Source organism: Physeter macrocephalus, chromosome 7 (genome assembly GCF_002837175.3).
Source record: "Physeter macrocephalus isolate SW-GA chromosome 7, ASM283717v5, whole genome shotgun sequence".
Taxonomy (NCBI): Eukaryota; Metazoa; Chordata; class Mammalia; order Artiodactyla; family Physeteridae; genus Physeter; species Physeter macrocephalus.
The window spans coordinates 90,941,717-90,959,833 of record NC_041220.1 but is presented as its reverse complement, the minus strand read 5'-3'; the positions used below and the strand labels follow the sequence as shown (position 1 = coordinate 90,959,833).

At 39.2% G+C, this 18,117-nt stretch overlaps 1 protein-coding gene across 5 annotated transcripts in view; it reads left to right on the top strand.

The window, feature by feature from the left end:
- Positions 1-18,117, top strand: part of STIM2 (stromal interaction molecule 2) — a 170,656-nt gene that overhangs the window by 19,756 nt on the left and 132,783 nt on the right. The window lies entirely within an intron of this gene.

Here is an 18,117-nt window from a genome sequence, read left to right as displayed (position 1 = left end):
CTGTTTTCTAGTCAGCCAAACTCACAGTCTTGGAATTATATTTGACCTTTTCCCCATTCTTTTCATTCTTATTGCTACCATATTTGTTCTGAACTAAATCATTTGTGTTAGAGGAGGCAATAATCTTATAACTCATCTTGCATTCTCTTATATTCTAGTTTCATTAATAAAGCTTTTTTTTTTTTTTTTTTTTTTTTTTTGCGGTATGTATGCGGGCCTCTCACTGTTGTGGCCTCTCCCGTTGTGGAGCACAGGCTCTGGACGCACAGGCTCAGCGGCCATGGCTCACGGGCCTAGCCGCTCCGCGGCATGTGGGATCTTCCCGGACCGGGGCACGAACCCGTGTCCCCTGCATCGGCAGGCGGACTCTCAACCACTGCGCCACCAGGGAAGCCATAAAGCTTTTATTATTTTCCACTTATACCAAATTAAATTTAAACGTGTTATGAAGTTCATAGTGGACACAAACTCCTGCTGATCTTCTGCATGTTCTAAATATACTCCAGCAAAATTAGGCTACTCAGTGTTCTTTGAACACACCGTATTTCCTCCTTTATTCTTTTCCTTACGTGTTTCCCTCATGCTAGAGTGTCCTCTCAATCTTTCAAGGTCGATTCTAAATGTTTGTTTATTCAGTCAGTAAATATTGATAATATTCTGTGTTCAGCACACTGTTGTATGAGTTGGAGATGTCATAGTTGCTAAAAATTGAGATGGCTCCTGCTCTTCCGTGTTTCTGTTGTCATAAAGTCTTTCCAGAGTCATCTTTAATTTGAGGGCATGACTTCTTCCACCTTGGAACTGTCTTAACGGATTCTTTATACACTTCTTACTGCAATTCTGACAGGCAATATCTGTCTACTTATGTTGTATTATAGTGGTTCTTCTTTATTTTTTACTCAATTGAGGTATCTTTCTCTTAAAAGTTGTACCATAGTCTTGTAGATACTTTTTGACTTGAAGCTTTGTCTTTGATTGTAATCTCTTATAGTTAATGATACCTTACATTTATATAGTGATTAATCATTTACAAACATCACTTTGATACAGTGTGTCCAGCACTTTAAAATAAGTTAGTCTGGAATATTACATGATTTAATCATCGACATCTGTTCTGATCTAATATGTCTTTGTTGGTATTGAAAAATTTTTTGTGTTAGGTATTTTTGGGAAGAACTGTAGCACATCTTCATCTGACTGCTAACTTCTAATGGAAAAATGTTACAGCATTAACTTTGTTTTTCACTTTTATAGACTGAGCAGTTATAATTAATATATTACTCAGTTGGCTTAAGTCATGAACTCTTCTATAATTGATAATTTCACATCTTTTTGAAAGAGTTTAGGGAAATTTAAAAGGATGTGATTATTAAAAAGGATGGAATTTTATTCAACCTGTAATCTTACAGACTTTAAAAACATTTAAAAAGTGCTGATTAATGTGAAATTAAGAGTAGTAGAATCAGTAAGTATTAGGCAGGGACTGTGAGATTACAGTGTGTTATTTAGTTGGGGAGTGTATTCAACAGATGTTTGAATGCCTACTTCAAACTACTAGACACTTTTTAGGTGCTGGAGAAATATAGAAAACTAAACAAATGAAGTCTCTGCTCTCCTTTCACTTTTAATGCTCTGGTTACTTGTCATGCAGTTGTAGTTTTGCTATATACAGTATCTGATCTTTGAACAAATTGACAACTTCCTCAATTTATGGTTGCCACTGATCCCAGTGTTCACTAGTTCCCAGACTCCTTTGTAGCTGAAGCTAAGTGGCACATTGATTTTATTTATCATTCTTTTTACTCATTTATAATATCAGTTATACAAGTCATGATAAATCTCTTTGAGTTTTATACAAAGCATATACAAATACATGTTTTCTAAAATCAACTTTAGTACAATATGGTAGACCTAGAACTAGAATCCAGAATCTATTAACTCCTGGTCCTGTGTTGTTTTTGCCATATGCTATATAATATTTCTTTATGGGACCTATTTTTTTCTCACTGTCCCTCCCCCCATCCCTCCATCCCTTCCCTGCCCCCCACTGCTTCCTCCTCCCACAGTCCACCCATAGCTTGATGCAGCTGTCTCTGCCTGACATGCCCCCATCTGCTCTCCTCCTAGTGTGTGCTTCTGCCCTCAGCTCATGCTTCTGCCTTGTTAAAGGTGTGTGGTTAGCTTCACGTTTGATGTCTCCTTGGAAGCCTCTTTCTGGGTAGTGCGGCTGTGTGCAAGCATTAGGGCATCCATTTTTCTGAGCCTGTATCTTTGTCAATTTTTATACTTTTATTTGTAGCTCTTGGAGTTTACTTATGTATCTTTTTTTTTAGCTTTTATTAAAAATTTTTTTCTATAGTCATATGTTTGTTACCATTTGTAAAATCTTAAAAAGAAACCAAAGTTCATATTTTGTGTCTTAACATGTATTTTAAAAATTTTACTGTTTTTACCTTTTGACTTTTTGGGGGTGTATTTTAAAATGTCATAGAAACTTGAAGATATGTTGGCCCTCTGAATTTAGTCAAAATACGTATGAAAATCTCTGATAAATTGTTTAAACTTGTTTATAAAATTATCAACTAGTTGTTATGGTGTACTGAAAATTTAGGTTTACATTTTGAAGTCTTTAAAAATTTGTTTTCAGGTACATGGCTGATAGTCATGACATATTCATTATAAGCCTTGAATCCTGAACTGTTTATAATTAGGACTGTTTTTTTTTGATGTTCTAGGTTAGTAAAGGAGTAAAAAATTGTTATGCTATTGTAGGACCTCTAATTTATAATGAAACAACGTGGGATTAGACTCTGCTTAGGAAATAAAAGATAATAAGATAAGTCTTTTTTTTGTATTCAGTCATTTTTTCCAGATTTCTAGATAAACTGCAGCTGTACTTGTTAAATACAAATTCCAAAGCAAGACATGGTATGTTTATAGATAACTCCTTTCTAATCATGCTGAAGATGTTCCTGAAAAATCTTAACCCTACCACAATTTGAAATTGAAGAACTAAGATCCTATGGGAAAAGTGGGCTTTGAAGTGAGGATCAACAGACACATGAAAGTCTATTTTTTAAAAATAAATTAATGAATTTATTTATGGCTGCGTTGGGTCTTTGCGGCTACGCGTGGGCTTTCTCTAGTTGCAGAGAGCGGGGGCTACTCTTTGTTGCGGTGTGCGGGCTTCTCATTGCGGTGGCTTCTCGTTGCGGAACACCGTCTTTAGGCACACGGGCTTCAGTAGTTGTGGCATGTGGGCTCAGTAGTTGTGGCTCGCAGGCTGTAGAGAGCAGGCTCAGTAGTTGTGGCGCATGGGCTTAGTTGCTCCACGGCATGTGGGATCTTCCCTGGCCAGGGCTTGAACCTGGGTCCCCTGCATTGGCAGGAGGATTCTTAACCACTGTGCCACCAGGGAAGTCCTCTAGTTCATTTTTATGTGGAGATAGTAAATAATATGTTGTATTTTTATGGGTAATAGAAAATATTTTTACAATATCTGCTAAATACATACTCCTCAGTAGCTAATTATTTCAAGCTATATCTTTATTGAAACCTTTTATTTTAAACTTGCTTGATATAAAATAATGATAACTTCACAATTTTAAGAGTTTTCTGACCTCCTTGGGTCTGTGATTTGTTGTCTTTATTTAATTTTGGAAAATGTCAACTGTTATCTTTTGAGATAATTCTGTTCTATTTTTCTTCATTGGGACTCCAGTTAAGTGTATGTTAGACCATTTGATATTGTCCCACAATCATTTGGTGCTTCCTTCTGGTTTCTTTTTTTTTTTTTAAACACCCTTGTTTTCTCTCTTTGTTTCACCTATAGTTTCCATATCTCTGCTGAAATCCCCCATCTGTTCATACATATTATCCAGATCCTTTTACATACTAATCTTTTCCTCTAGGTCTTTTAACATGTTAATCATAGTTATTCTGGCATTCCCTGTCTGACAGTTCTAACATCAGGGTCATCTCTGTGTTTGGTTCTGTTGTTTGCTTTATCTCTTTTTTTTTTTTTTAAAACATCTTTATTGGAGTATAACTGTTTTACAATGGTGTGTTAGTTTCTGCTTTACAGCAAAGTGAATCAGTTATACATATACATATGTTCCCATATCTCTTCCCTCTTGCGTCTCCCTCCCTCCCACCCTCCCTACCCCACCCCTCTAGGTGGTCACAAAGCACAGAGCTGATCTCCCTGTGCTATGCGGCTGCTTCCCACTAGCTATCCACCCTACGTTTGGTAGTGTATATATGTCCATGCCACTCTCTCACTTCGTCACAGCTTACCCTTCCCCCTCCCCATATCCTCAAGTCCATGCTCTAGTAGGTCTGTGTGTTGATCTCTTGACAATGAATTTGTTTTTCCTTTTTTATGTGTCTCATAATTTTTGATTGGATGACAGAACAGTTGAGACTGAGGACATAAATGTTGCATATGTCCAGAAGGGGTATGTTTCTTCTATTAGACAATTAGTATGGTAGTTTGAGTTAGTTTTGTCACTAGTTGAGCTGGGTATGGCTCTGTTGTTACTATTGTCATGTTCAGTGCACCACAGACCTGAAGTTTCCCCAGTGGCATATTGCTTTTACTTGGTGTTTTGTGTGGCCTGAGTGTTGTTCCTGCTCCACTGGCAACTATCCACGGCATGGCTGTGCTACAGAGGGGCCCTCTTTGTGTGTGCTACTGTGGGAGTGGAGGAGTTCTTGGTTCTCCTGATTTGCCTTCGGCTTTAGGTAGAGCTTTTGAGCTTGGACCTTGGCAGTGGGCAGCTAAACTCTGCCTTGTATCTGAGGGAGGACTTAGACTTGAGAGAGTTTCCTGTCTTTTGCCCAGGGGTAGCTAACTGCTTAGCTGCAGTATGGGATCCTGGGCCAAGTGGGTTTCTTGTCTTTCTCCTGAGGTAGTGGGATTTTACTTCTGCCTCTCCTTTAGGAGCAGTGGATCTTTGCCTGAGCCCTGGGGATAGGAGAATTTCTCAACTCTATCCCAGAGGTAAATACCTGCTTCTTCTGGTCTGTGCATCTCTCTCAGACTCTAATACTGGTTTTTGGTATATGTCTCTTTGCTAATGCTTTCCTTCCAGGTTTTGGATTCTGTTCTCTTATCCTGGTACTCAGTTGTATTCCCTGTCTAGGTCTTGACTTCCTGTTGATAATTCTTTGCTGCCCAGACACCCATGGTCTAACTAAATTCCTAGTCTCGTGCTCCCTCTGCATTCTGTTCAGGTTGAGTCATCAACATTACTGAAGTAGGGTACTTACTGAAAAGACAGTAAGGTCTTCAGTTAATTCTGTGATTCAGAAATTGCCAGTTATTCTAGTTAATTTACTTGACTGTGTATTATACTTAACCCTCTGGACCTTGGATTGTTGTGTAATTTGTACCAAAAAGTTTCTAATGAGGATTCCATCTTCTCTTTGGTTGATTTCCCAATCTAACAGTTGTTACAGTTTTTATTCTTCATTGCTCACCTGTGGTGTAGAGTGTATGGTTTTGTAGAGATTGAGTTAGATGACCTGGGTTTAAATTCCTATTTCACCATTTCTTTTATCTGCCTGTCTATTTATCCATAAAATATTTATTGACTAACTTTTCTATTCTGGTTGCAGAGTCATTACTAGGACTTCTGGCAGATTTAATTTATTGAGCACAGTCATTATGTTAAATAAGTGTTTTTCATAGGTTCACACTTAATTCTTCCAACAGCTCTGTAAGAGCAGTAGGTGTTTTTGTTTTTGTTTTGTTTTGTAGTAATTATATGAGGAAATATTGAGTAATTATTTTAGGAAACTGAAGACCTGAATAGTTAAGAATCATGTCCACTGCCTCTAGATAGTAAGAGAAGCAAACCTTCCACAAACATTGGTAATGTTTATCTGATGGATACTTCATAATATACTTAACTCTTCCTCTGTTAGAAACACACTTTAAGTTTTGTAAGTAATGATTCAGCCAGACTCCTAGGAGCTATGCTTGATTGTTCTGAGTTCTCATTTCCCACATCCTGACCATCTGTCAGTAAATACTAAGGGTTCTAACTACCCACATATGTTTTGAGTTTCTCTACTTTTCTCTATTCCCATTGCCATCACTCTAGTCCAGGCCACCGTTACCCCCAACTGAGATTCCTGCAGTAGCTTCCTAACTTCTTGTTATTGCTCTTGACCTTTGACAGTCTGTCCTCTCAGAAGCCTCTAAAAATGCACATAAGATCATTTTCTTCCCCATTCAGTGGCTTTACTTTGTAATTATAATAAAATAGCAACTTTTTACCCTGGTCTGCAAATCCCTGCTTGTTCTGGCCCCTACCTACCTCTCCACATCTCTTTCTGCCATTTTATCCCACACTGAGTTCCTTTCTGCTGCTAGAATATGCCAAACTCTTTCCCTGATTCTAAGTCTTAGCACTTGAGGTTTTCTGTGTTTACTGTTCCTCTCTTCCTCATCAGCTTTTTTGCATGGCTGACTTTAGTGTTTGGTTTTGCATCTTTTTCAGAAAGATGTTTTTTGGTGATCACCTATGGGGCAGTCTCCTTCCTATCTTCAGTAAATTCACAAATCACTTTTAATACATAGATATACTTATAACTAGAAATTATATTTTGATGTATTTATTAACTTGCTATCTGTACTTGCCCATAGAAGTGTAAGCTCCTAAAAATTGGACCCCTGTCTGTCTTGTTTGTGTATTACCTAAATAGTGTCTGATCTGTCATAGGTAATCCATGAAACTTGTTGGATGATGAATGTCTTGATTCATGCCTTTTATGCGTAAGCCTTTTTCTGTATTTTGATCTTTTCTCCCCTGAAGCTAGAAAGCCAAAGTAGAATTAAGCTAAGGGGAATGTTTACTGTATTTTTAACCATATGTGGTAATTTAAACTTTTCAGAAATGATTTCCTCTCTTTTTATTTAGATCTTATGATACTTAAAATGAGTGCTGGGCCATCTCAATTTTCATTCTTGTTTTATATAGTTTTTTTAATTAGGAACTTGTAAAATACAGATAAGTGTAGCTAAGAGAATAAAACAAATTTCACCCTCAGAACCACTTTGGTATTGTTCTTTTTTATATACAGTATTACTGTATGTATGTAGTTGCAGTCCTCTTAGATGCAATTTTGCATCTTGCTTTAAAAAATCTAACATTCTGAGCTTTTTCCTAACTGTTAAATGGAATAGAAGACATATTTACTTGTTCTTATTGTTGGATAGATTCCCATTGTTAAATAGATTGTCTTCAGTTTTTCCACTAAAAATATTGTTGTAAACATTTATGCGCAGAAACCTTTCTGGCATTTTGGATTTTAAGGGTACGTTCCCGAAAGCATACTATTAGATTAAAAGGTGTGAATATTTTAAGATTTAAAAAATATGTATTACTGGCAGCGTATGTATATTTTTGCCTAATTCATATATTACTGCCAAATTGCTTTCTGGAAGGATTGTGTTTTTGAGTTCCCATTGGTGTTTTCATTGAAAAAGAATCTTTGCTATTTTGGGTGAAATATCATGTTTCATTTCTTTAATTATTATAGTTGGAATGTTTTCCCCTTTGTGTATTGTTAAATACATCGTCCCTTGTGATCAGTGGTCCTGACAACAGATCTCTTAAACGAATCAGAGGATGAAGCCTGATTCTTTCCTGACATTCCATTATTGTGACTCTTGTAAAAGTGTGATATTAAAAGGGTTGCACTTTCCGATAGATTATTTATGCTTCCATTTTTTCCAGTTTTGTTAAAGTTTTAGCTGTTGATAGTTTTCCCCCCTCCTTTTAATTCTGATTTAATCTGGAACCTAGTTTCTTGAATTTCTTGAATTTAGCAACTCAAATTTCTGACCAGTAAGGTACCATGAATACTACAAATGTTGGTTGCCTTTATTTTCTGTTGTAAGTTCCTCTTGACTATTCACTACTCTCTAAATGGTGATGTCCATGATACCTAATTGAATAGGTAGTCTTAAGTTTGTGTTATTCATCTCTTTTTATGACTTGAACTATAATATGTAAGTCTAGGAACTAACTGTGTGTCTCTTCCACCATGGGACTGGTGATCAGAGAAAACTGCAGAGTGAGAAAAAAGAAGGGTAGGGAGTAAAGATAGCCTTGGAATAAAGGAAAAACTAGGCTTTAGAGTAATGTAAACCTGCATTTTAATTGTGTATCATTTACTAAAAGTTTCTGTGCCTCAGTTTCTTTTCTTTTTTTTTAACGTCTTTATTGGAGTATAATTGCTTTACAGTGGTGTGTTAGTTTCTGCTTTACAACAAAGTGAATCAGTTATACATATACATATGTTCCCATATCTCCTCCCTCTTGCGTCTCCCTCCCTCCCACGCTCCCTATCCCACCCCTCCAAGTGGTCACAAACCATCTAACTGATCTCCCTGTGCTATGCGGCTGCTTCCCACTAGCTATCCACCCTACGTTTGGTAGTGTATATATGTCCATGCCACTCTCTCACTTCGTCACAGCTTACCCTTCCCCCACCCCATATCCTCAAGGCCATGCTCTAGTAGGTCTGTGTTTTATTCCCGTCCTACCCGTAGGCTCTTCATGACTTTTTTTTTTCTTAGATTTCATATATATGTGTTAGCATATGGTATTTGTTTTTCTCCTTTTGACTTACTTCACTCTGTATGACAGACTCCAGGTCCATCCACCTCACTACAAATAACTCAATTTCGTTTCTTTTTATGGCTGAGTAATATTCCATTGTATATATGTGCCACATCTTCTTTATCCATTCAGTTTCTTTCTTGGGGAAAGAAAGGAGATGATAATTCCTATCTTTCAAGGTCACAGTAAGGATCAAATTATACACACACATAGTATGTATATACCTATGCTGTGTAATATATTATATGGTGTTCAGTAAATAGCCGTTTTTTCCCTTTGGAAATAGAGGGATCGTCACGATGTCTGGGAGGACCATATTGTATAAACACAGGTGTGAGTTGTACGAGCATATGTTAGGACATTGTCTGAGATGCCAGACATATACAGTAAGTTACGCTGTGGTGAGCAAAACACTTCAACAGATTTGTTCTCTGTAACCAAGCTGTAGTGGAAATAGAATTGTATAATTAAAATAAAGTATGAAAAAAACTCTTTGAAGTTTAATTTAAAATGAAAACTTCCTGCTACATTTATTAATTTTTTGGAAGGAGACTTAATGCTGTATCAAATAATGCTTCTTTGGTAATTGAAGGTAAAAAAGCAGCATGTAGGATACTGGAGTACTGTTGCTGTACTGTGAGGCATGTAAATCTGCAAGATTGTGTCTTTTGATAGGATGTTTATAACTTAATTTCATATTAGATGCCCATCCAGTGGACCCTCAGCATTTATCTTATTCTCTGAAAAGTATTGTTGAAATAGGATTATCAAAATATCCCCTGGATTAACACCTGGCAAATGGATAACCGTCTCAGCAAACCAAGCAAGTTACCTCAAATGGGACTGGAATAATGGGATTAGATGCTTGAGTTCTTTACATTCCTCTTCTGGAAGAGAAGATGCTTGCTCTAGAATTCACTCAAACGCAGCTGGGCTTAAGAGTTACAACTTTTTTTTTCTTCTTAACATTTATTTATTTGGCTGTGCTGGGTTTTAGTTGCGGCACGCAGGATCTTTGTTGCGGCAGCATGCAGGATCTTTTAGTTGCGGCATGAGGGATCTAGTTCCCTGACCAGGGGTCAGACTCAGGCCCCCTGCATTGGGAGCGCAGAGTCTTAACCACTGGACCATCAGGGAAGTCCCAAGAGTTACAACTTTTTAATGAGCCAGTTCCTGAGAACATTCCTGAGTCCCTTCTTTGTGCTGTACTCTGTGCCAGTTCTGGGAAAGGGGAGTTGAGGTATTTATAACCTAGGGAGGACGAGCAGGTATAACTACAAAACACTGTGATAACTGAGGTGTATATAAAGACTGAGAGAAAAAAATTGTGAGAGAATAAGGTGGAGATAAATGTAAAGTGGGCTTTGAAGTAAAATGGACTTATGCCATTTTAGTTAGGGCAAACAATATAATACCTATTTAATAGGGTTGTTGTGAATAAATAAGATCAGTATAGGGAAAACGTTTGTCACAATGTTTGCCACATAGTAACTCTTACAAAGTGTTAAGTACTAGTATTACTTTAAATTCTTAGTTTCTTTCTGTGATGATGCAGTGCTCTAAGCGGTTATTTATTTAATTCTTAAAGCTATTTGGAGTAAAGGATTAAAAAAGACCCAGAATGGGACTGGAGTATGATTTGTTGCTACTATCCCAACTTCTTTGGGAAATTCAAATACAAGGAAAGCTAATAGTTAATGATCCTGTTTTATAGAAAGAGTGTGGTACATGTTATTTTAAGAAGGGGTTTTTTGTTGCATTCTGGTGCCCATCTGTCAGTTGGCTATGGTGGAAACACCCCACCCTGTTTATTTAGCATCATTGGGAGATAAAGTATGCCACGTGAGTGAAAAGCCAGCACTTATCTGAATACTTACTTTGTGTCAGATGCAGTTCTAAATGCTGTACACAGAGTAATTCATTTAGTCCTCACCACAGGCTTATGAGGTAGATCTCCATTTCACAGGTGAGGTAATGGTGGCCCAGAGAAGTTAAGAACACAGTCACGGAGCTGGCAAGTGGTAGAGGCGGGATTCTACCAACAGCTCTCATATCCTTAACCAGTACTCTTTTGATTCTTGCATAATTGCAGCTTAACTCTTTTGAATTATAAACTTCTTTTATTTTAAACATTTTGGAATCAAATTATTTCTAAAATTTGTTACTTACTTCCCTGCCTGGTACTGAGTGCAAGTTAACAGGCACATTGTTACTGCTGGTGCTCATGCCAAAGCACAGGTATTTTTCAGGACTGTGGGTTCATGTAGAGTTGTTCAACCTTCTCTCTCATGGCCTTGAACAGCTGTAGTATTTATTTCTTCATAAACTTTTTACTTAAGTAGAACAGTACAGAAAATGGCACAAAATCTTTAGACAGCTCAGCTGTTTTTCACAAAGTGAATGCTCCCATATTACCAGCAGCCAGCTCAAGAAACATCATATTGCCCTCACCCCTGATGTCCCTCATGCCCCCTTATAATCACTGCCTGCCTCTGCCCAGGGTTAACCGCCACTGTCCTTACTTCAAGTACCGTAGGATCGCTTTCCTGTTTTTGAATGTAATATAAATATAGAATCATCAACGTATGATTATATCACAATCTATTCATCGGACAGCTGTATTTTTAAAAAATTTTTTGGTATCTGCTAAGGCCGGAAGATGGGTGTCAAGGCTTGAGTTGTCATACCTATTGGTAGTGTAAGGGGTCCTCCTTTGAGTAAAGCATGTAGAGTTTTTATGTGTGATATTTGTGATATCTTTTTTTCATTTCTGAGGATGTATTTGTAGTTTTTCAGGTTTATCTGTGTTCTGCCTAGGTGAAGTCAGAAGGAGCTTTCAGATAAATGAAGTTTATCTGAGTTTAACTCTGATTATCAGACTAAGGAGTTTAGGAGCAGAGAAACTCAAAATGAAGGTTCAGTGTTACTTGCATTTTAATTAATAATTATTTTAAATTTAAATATTAAAAAATAACTAAATATATACATATTGAAATAGATTAATTTCGGGGAACTACTTGTAACAATTCCAGTTTTTCTGTAACTGGTCACGTGGTCGTAGTTGGTATTTCTGCTACCTTCTTCTACTACCCATTCCATATTCTGTTTGTTCTCAGCACCTTAGCTGGTTGTGGTTCTTTGCTTGGTGAGGTGACCCAAAACTTTATTCCTGAAGGATCTGGGCCATTAGTCGTCCTGCCTGGATTGGGTTGTTGTCGTTTTCTATTGACTTGAATCACAGGGCATGGTAGTGCTATGAGTTACCTTAAGGGATTGCCTATATTTCAGACTTATTCTTTCTTACTATCCTTGTTTAATACCAATCCAGTCTCCTCTTGGTAATCAGGATTCCTCACACCAGTCAGTAAAGTAGCTCTCTTCCTTGCCTGTTGATGTAGAGGGAGGAAGATCCTAAAGTGGCCGGTGGCAGTTTTAACTTCCAGCTCAATGTAATCGTTGTGTCTCCCAGTGGCAGCATCTTCCCTTTGGAACTAAGACCTCTAGACAATCAGAACATAAAGTCATGGGGACAGGAAGCAAAAATTTAGTTAGTGGATCTCTAGGGGCAGCAGTGAGTGGTGCCACTCTCATTTCTGCCCTTAGATTCTAAGATCTATGAATCCTAGCTGTGGGAGAAAGGGCACTATAAGTTGGATGCTGACTTGGAACATATACAACCTCCTGGAGGACATTGCCCCAACCCTGCAAGATATTGCCGCCTAAGTAGCACCGTAACTGAGTCTTCAAAAGGCCATTCTATTGTTCTGTCAGCCAGCTGCTTAGGATGATGGGGAACATGGTAAGACAAGTGCTCTTACCAAGTGAATTCCACGAGCATAAGCCCATTGCTGCTCTTCTTCTGCTGTGAAGTGAGTTCCTTGATCAGACGCAATTTTGTGTCTAATATCATGATGGTGGATAAGCCTTCTGTAAGTCCATGGATGGTAGGTTTAGCAGAAACATTAGATGCAGTGCAGGCAAATCTGTATCCAGAATGTCTGTTTCAGTAAGGACAAAACTTCCCCTTCTGTGATGGAAGCAGTCCAGTGTAATCAACCTGCCACCAGGTAGCTGGCTGATCCCCCTGGGGAATGGTGCCATGTTGGGGACTCAGTGTTGATCTCTGCTGTTGGCATTTTGGGCATTCAGCAGTGGCTCTAGCCAGGTCAGTCATCATGGGTTGAAGCTCATGTTGCTGAGCCCACGTGTAACCTTCCTTCCTCCCATGACTACTTGGTTCATGAGTCCATTGGGCAATTATAGTAGTGGCTGGGAAGAGAGGCTGACTTGTATATACAGAACAGGTCATCTTATCCACTTGATTATTAAAATCATCCTCTTCTGAAGTGACCCTTGGGTGAATATTCACATGGACACAGATATTTTCATGTTTTTTGCCCATTCAGAGAGGTTTATCCTTATGTCTCCTCTCCAGACCACCTTGTCACCAGTTTCCCAGTCATGTCCTTCCAGGTCCCCGATCATCTAGATAAACCATTTGCTACATCCTATGAACTGGTGTGCAGTGGCACCTCTGGCCATTTCTGCTAAGCAAAATGATCAACCACATGCACTGCTCGAAGTTCTGTCCACTGGGAGGATTTCCTTTACCACTATCCTTTAGGGATGTCCTGGAAAGGGGCTGCAGTGCTGCAGCCATCCACTTTTGGGTGGTGCCTGCATATTTTGCAGAGTCATTTGTAAATGAGACCCAAGTTTTCTCTTGTTCATTCAACTGATGGTAGGAAATGTCACATGAGGTCATAAATGTCAGCTGGGACAGAGAAAATAATGTAGCAGGAATGGAGACCATGGGCATTTGGGTCACTTCTTCATATCTTACTTGTGTATGTGTAATCTCCATCTTGTATATACTATTTTTTTCAATTTGATGCTGGAGTTCTGATATGCATGCCTAATCTTATGGCTTGATGGGTCAGATAATACCCAGTGCATGATGGGCAGCTCAGTTCGCATGGTAACTCAGTGACCCATTGTTAAGCATCAGTCGCTACTGAAGGCCCAGTAGCATGCCAGAATCTGTTTCTTAAAAGGAGAGTAGTTATTTGCAGAGGGTGGCAGGGCTTTGCTCCAAAATCCTAAGGGTCTGTACTGTGTTTAACCTATATAGGCCTGTCAGAGGCTCTAAACAGCATCTCTGTCTGCTCTGACACTTCAGGCATCATTAGATGTGTTGGATCACATGGTCCAGAAGCTTGCAGGGCAGCCTGAATTGTCCCAGAGCCTTCTTTTCTTCTGGGCAATACTCAAAACTAGTAGCTTTTTAGGTTACTTGGTATGATGGATAAGTTTTATGTGTCAGCTTGGCTAGGCTGTGGTGCCCAGTTGTTTCATCAAACACTGCTGTAGATGTTGCTGTGAAGGTAATGTGTAGATGTGATTAACGTTTACAATCAGTTGACTCTCTAAGTAAAGGAGATTCTTTGATAATGCGTGTGGGCCTCATTCAATCAGTTGAAGGCCTTAAGAGCAAAAACTGAGGTTTCCCAGGAAAGAAGAAATTGCACCTCTAGATTGTATCTAGAAATCTTGCCTGAGTTTCTGGTCTGCTGGCCTGCTCTACAGATTTTGGACTCAAGACTGTAACATCGACTCCTGTCTGAGTTTCTTGCCGAATGGTCCATACTACAGACTTCAGGTTTGCCAGACCCCACAATCGTGTGAGCCCGTTCCTTAAAATAAGCATGTATTCTCAGTGTGTATTCTCTCTCTCTCTTGCCGTGGACGTGTGTGTGTGTGTGCGTGTGCGTGTGTGTGCGTGCACGCACGCGCATGAGTATATACTTGTTTATATCTCCCATTGCTTCTGTATATTTGGAAAACCCTGACTGATGCACTTGGTTAATGGGCTGGAGTAGTACACCCAAATGAAGAGTATGTTCCCTCTCAAATCCAAAGAGGCCCACTAGGTGTTCTCTTTTTTTGTGTTTGTAGGAGGGACCAGATGCAACTTATCCTTTACCTTAGAAGGGATATCTTGACATGCCCCATACCACTGGACTTTTAGAAATTTTACTTAGGTGGAAGGCCCCTGAATATTTGTCCAATTTATTTCCCACCCTCTGACATGCAGTTGTCTTTACCAATAAGTCTAGAGTAGTTGCAACTTCTTGCTCACTAGGTCCAATTTGTAGACTATCATGAATGTAATGGATGTGATATCTTGTGTAAGAGAAAGTCCATCAAGAGCCCTGAGAACTAAGTTATGACCCCCATCAAAGGGCTGGGGAGAGTCAATATACCCCTGAGTGAAGATGTAGTGTTGGACTTACCATCTGAAAACAAACTGCTTCTGGTAGTCTTTATTTTTTTTATTTTTTACTTTTTTTGCATTTCAATATTTTATTTTAGTTTTTATTTTTTTTTAAACATCTTTATTGGAGTATAATTGCTTTACATTGTTGTGTTAGATTCTACTGTATAACAAAGTGAATCAGCTATACGTATACTTATATCCCCATATCCCCTCCCTCTTGCGTCTCCCTCCCACCCTCCCTATCCCACCCCTCTACGTGGACACAAAGCACCGAACTGATCTCCCTGTGCTATGCGGCTGCTTTCCACTAGCTATCTGTTTTACATTTGGTAGTGTATATATGTCAGTGCCACTCTCTCACTTCATCTCAGCTTACCCATCCCCCTTCCCATGTCCTCAAGTCTATTCTCTACGTCTGTGTCTTTATTCCTGTCCTTCCCCTAGGTCCTTCAGAACCATTTTTTTTTTTAGACTCCATATATATGTGTTAGCATACGGTATTTGTTTTTCTCTTTCTGACATACTTCACTCTGTATGATAGACTCTAGGTCCATCCGCCTCACTACAGATAACTCAATTTCATTTCTTTTTATGGCTGAGTAATACTCCATTGTATATATGTGCCACATCTTTATCCATTCATCTGCTGATGGACACTTAGGTTGCTTCCATGTCCTGGCTATTGTAAATAGTGCTGCAATGAACATTGTGGTACATTACTCTTGCTGAGTTATGGTTTTCTCAGGGTATATGCCCAGTAGTGGGATTGCTGGGTCATATGGCAGTTCTATTTTTAGTTTTTTAAGGAACCTCCATACTGTTCTCCATAGTGGCTGTATCAATTTACATTCCCACCAACAGTGATAAAAGAAACTGAAGAAGACATAAACAGATGATCTGTATTTCTGTTTTTGTGCCAGTATCTGGTAGTCTTTATTAATAAGTATTGCGAAGAAAGCATTTGCCAATCTATATCTGTATACTAGGTACCAAGAGATGTGTTAATTTCCTCTCACAGTGAAACCACATCTGGAACAGCAGCTACTGTTGGAGTCACCACCTGGTTAAGTTTATGATAATCCACTGTCATTCTCCATCTGTTTTCTGCATAGGCCAGATAGGTGAGTTGAATGGCGATGTGTTGAGAATCACCAGCCCTGCCTTTAAGTCCTTGGTGCTGGCACAAATCTGTGTAGTCCCTCCATGAATGCGGTATTGCTTTTGGCTTAATATTTTCCTAGATAGAGGCAGTTCTAGTGGCCTCCACATGCCCTTTCCTATCCTAATAGCCCTTACTCCGCAAGTCTGGGAACCAGTGTGGGGATTCTGCTAGTTGCTGAGTATGTCTTTTCTAGTTATGAATTTTGGAACTGGGGAAATAACCACAGGAGGATTCAGGGTACCCAATGGATCTATTGTAATATGGACCTGAGCTAAAACCCCATCAATTACCTGGCCTCTATTGTCGCCTACTGTGACACATGGACACAGTGACATTTTGGGTCTCTTGGAATTAGTGTCAGTTCAGATCCAGTGTCCAATTGTCCCTGAAAAGTCTAATTATTTCTTTTTCCCAGTGCATAGTCACCTTGGTAAAAGGCTGTAGATCCACTTGGGAAAGGCTGGGACAAAGATTAACCAAATGAAATTTTTGCTGTGTTAGGAGGGTCTTTCCTCAGGGGGCCTATTTCCCCCTTCACCCAAGTAGTTCTGAGTCTGTAAACTGGCTTAAGTTTGGGAGGGCTTTGACTGTGTTTTGTTTTTTCAAGTTAGTCTTGTGTTCACTTGACCTAGAACTCTTTTGCCCATATAGATCAAATAAGAATGTAGTAGACAACCCATCTGTTTCTTTTAGAGGCACCATGATCAACTAGAGAATGCCACACACAGGTCTCTGAGTCAGACTGTTCTGATTTCCGTTTTTACCCTGCTATCCATTGTGGTAACAAAGTCCACCTTGTATTTGGTGATTAAATACTGCCACTCGGCCCCTACCTCCCGGGATGCAGTTTTCCCCATTGCATTTAACGATCCCAGTTCACTGGTATCAGTTCCCACTGTGATTTCTGATCTGCAGAGAAGAGCAACCATGGAGTTAGTTCTTCAGCGATGCTGACTCACCTCACACGTTTATTTCTGACAGTTGTGGTGAAAGGTAGGTCTTCTGGACCATCCTGGCGTAGGTGAGCAGGTTTTACATGATAAAACCATTTTTTACGTTTCATTTTCTCAAAGCCTTTGGATACCACCTTCTACATTATACCAAGGCAGTCCTGGTATTTCAGGTTCATTTAATGTAGGCCACCTTTTGGGGCATGTTTTATGCAACTCACCAAACTGCTAGAGCCTTTTCTAACCCCTTGAGCTACAATATTGACTCTAGAATATCTGTTTAGTTAGTCTCATAACAATAAATTCGGCCTCATCCAACTTTATGTTTTTTCCATATTATCCCACATCCATAATATTAAATCCCACACATATTCCTCAGGTTTCTATTTATATAAATTGGAAAAATCATGCTGTACTCTTTTGAGTTGTAGTACATCTCCTAGAGGTCACACTTTGTATCGCACCTTTCGGGGCCAGTGGGACTTGAGTCTAGTTGTAGGTCTAGAAGCAAAGCGTCGGTGTAGGTCCTGAGGATAATCAGCTGTGTCTGGCAAGGCAGCTACCTAAGGGGAGGTCATTATAGATTCTTCATGCATAGCATAATTCATCTCTGTCAAGGGTAGAAGGTCTGTTTCTCCTAGCAAAGAAGACCCAGCAAAATGTAAGGCTTCAGTGTCCCCAGCTTCATTGAGATGTGTCCACATGTGCCCATTCCAGTTTGCAGGTTCCCATTTCTTCCTAATCAGTGCCCTTACTTTAACAGACAGTATCTTGTGAGGTCGGGAATTCAATTTGTGTTGGAATTCAGCCACTCACAGGATGACACTCTGGGTTTGGTTTTCAGAAATCTCAGCTCTGAGGCTTCAGTAGATAAGGGTTTCTCTCAGGGAAGACAAAAGCTTTCAGGTCATTTGCATAGCATTTGAGCTAGGCATATGAAGTGCTGAGCTTATCCTTTTACTTCCCCACTTTACCCAGCACAGTTAGGAGTCACCAGCTAATCTTATTGTAATTAATAATTTGACAGATGTTTGACAGATGTTCTAAGGTGTCAATTGCATGTTCACCTAGAGCCTTGGTTTTTGTAAGTATTTG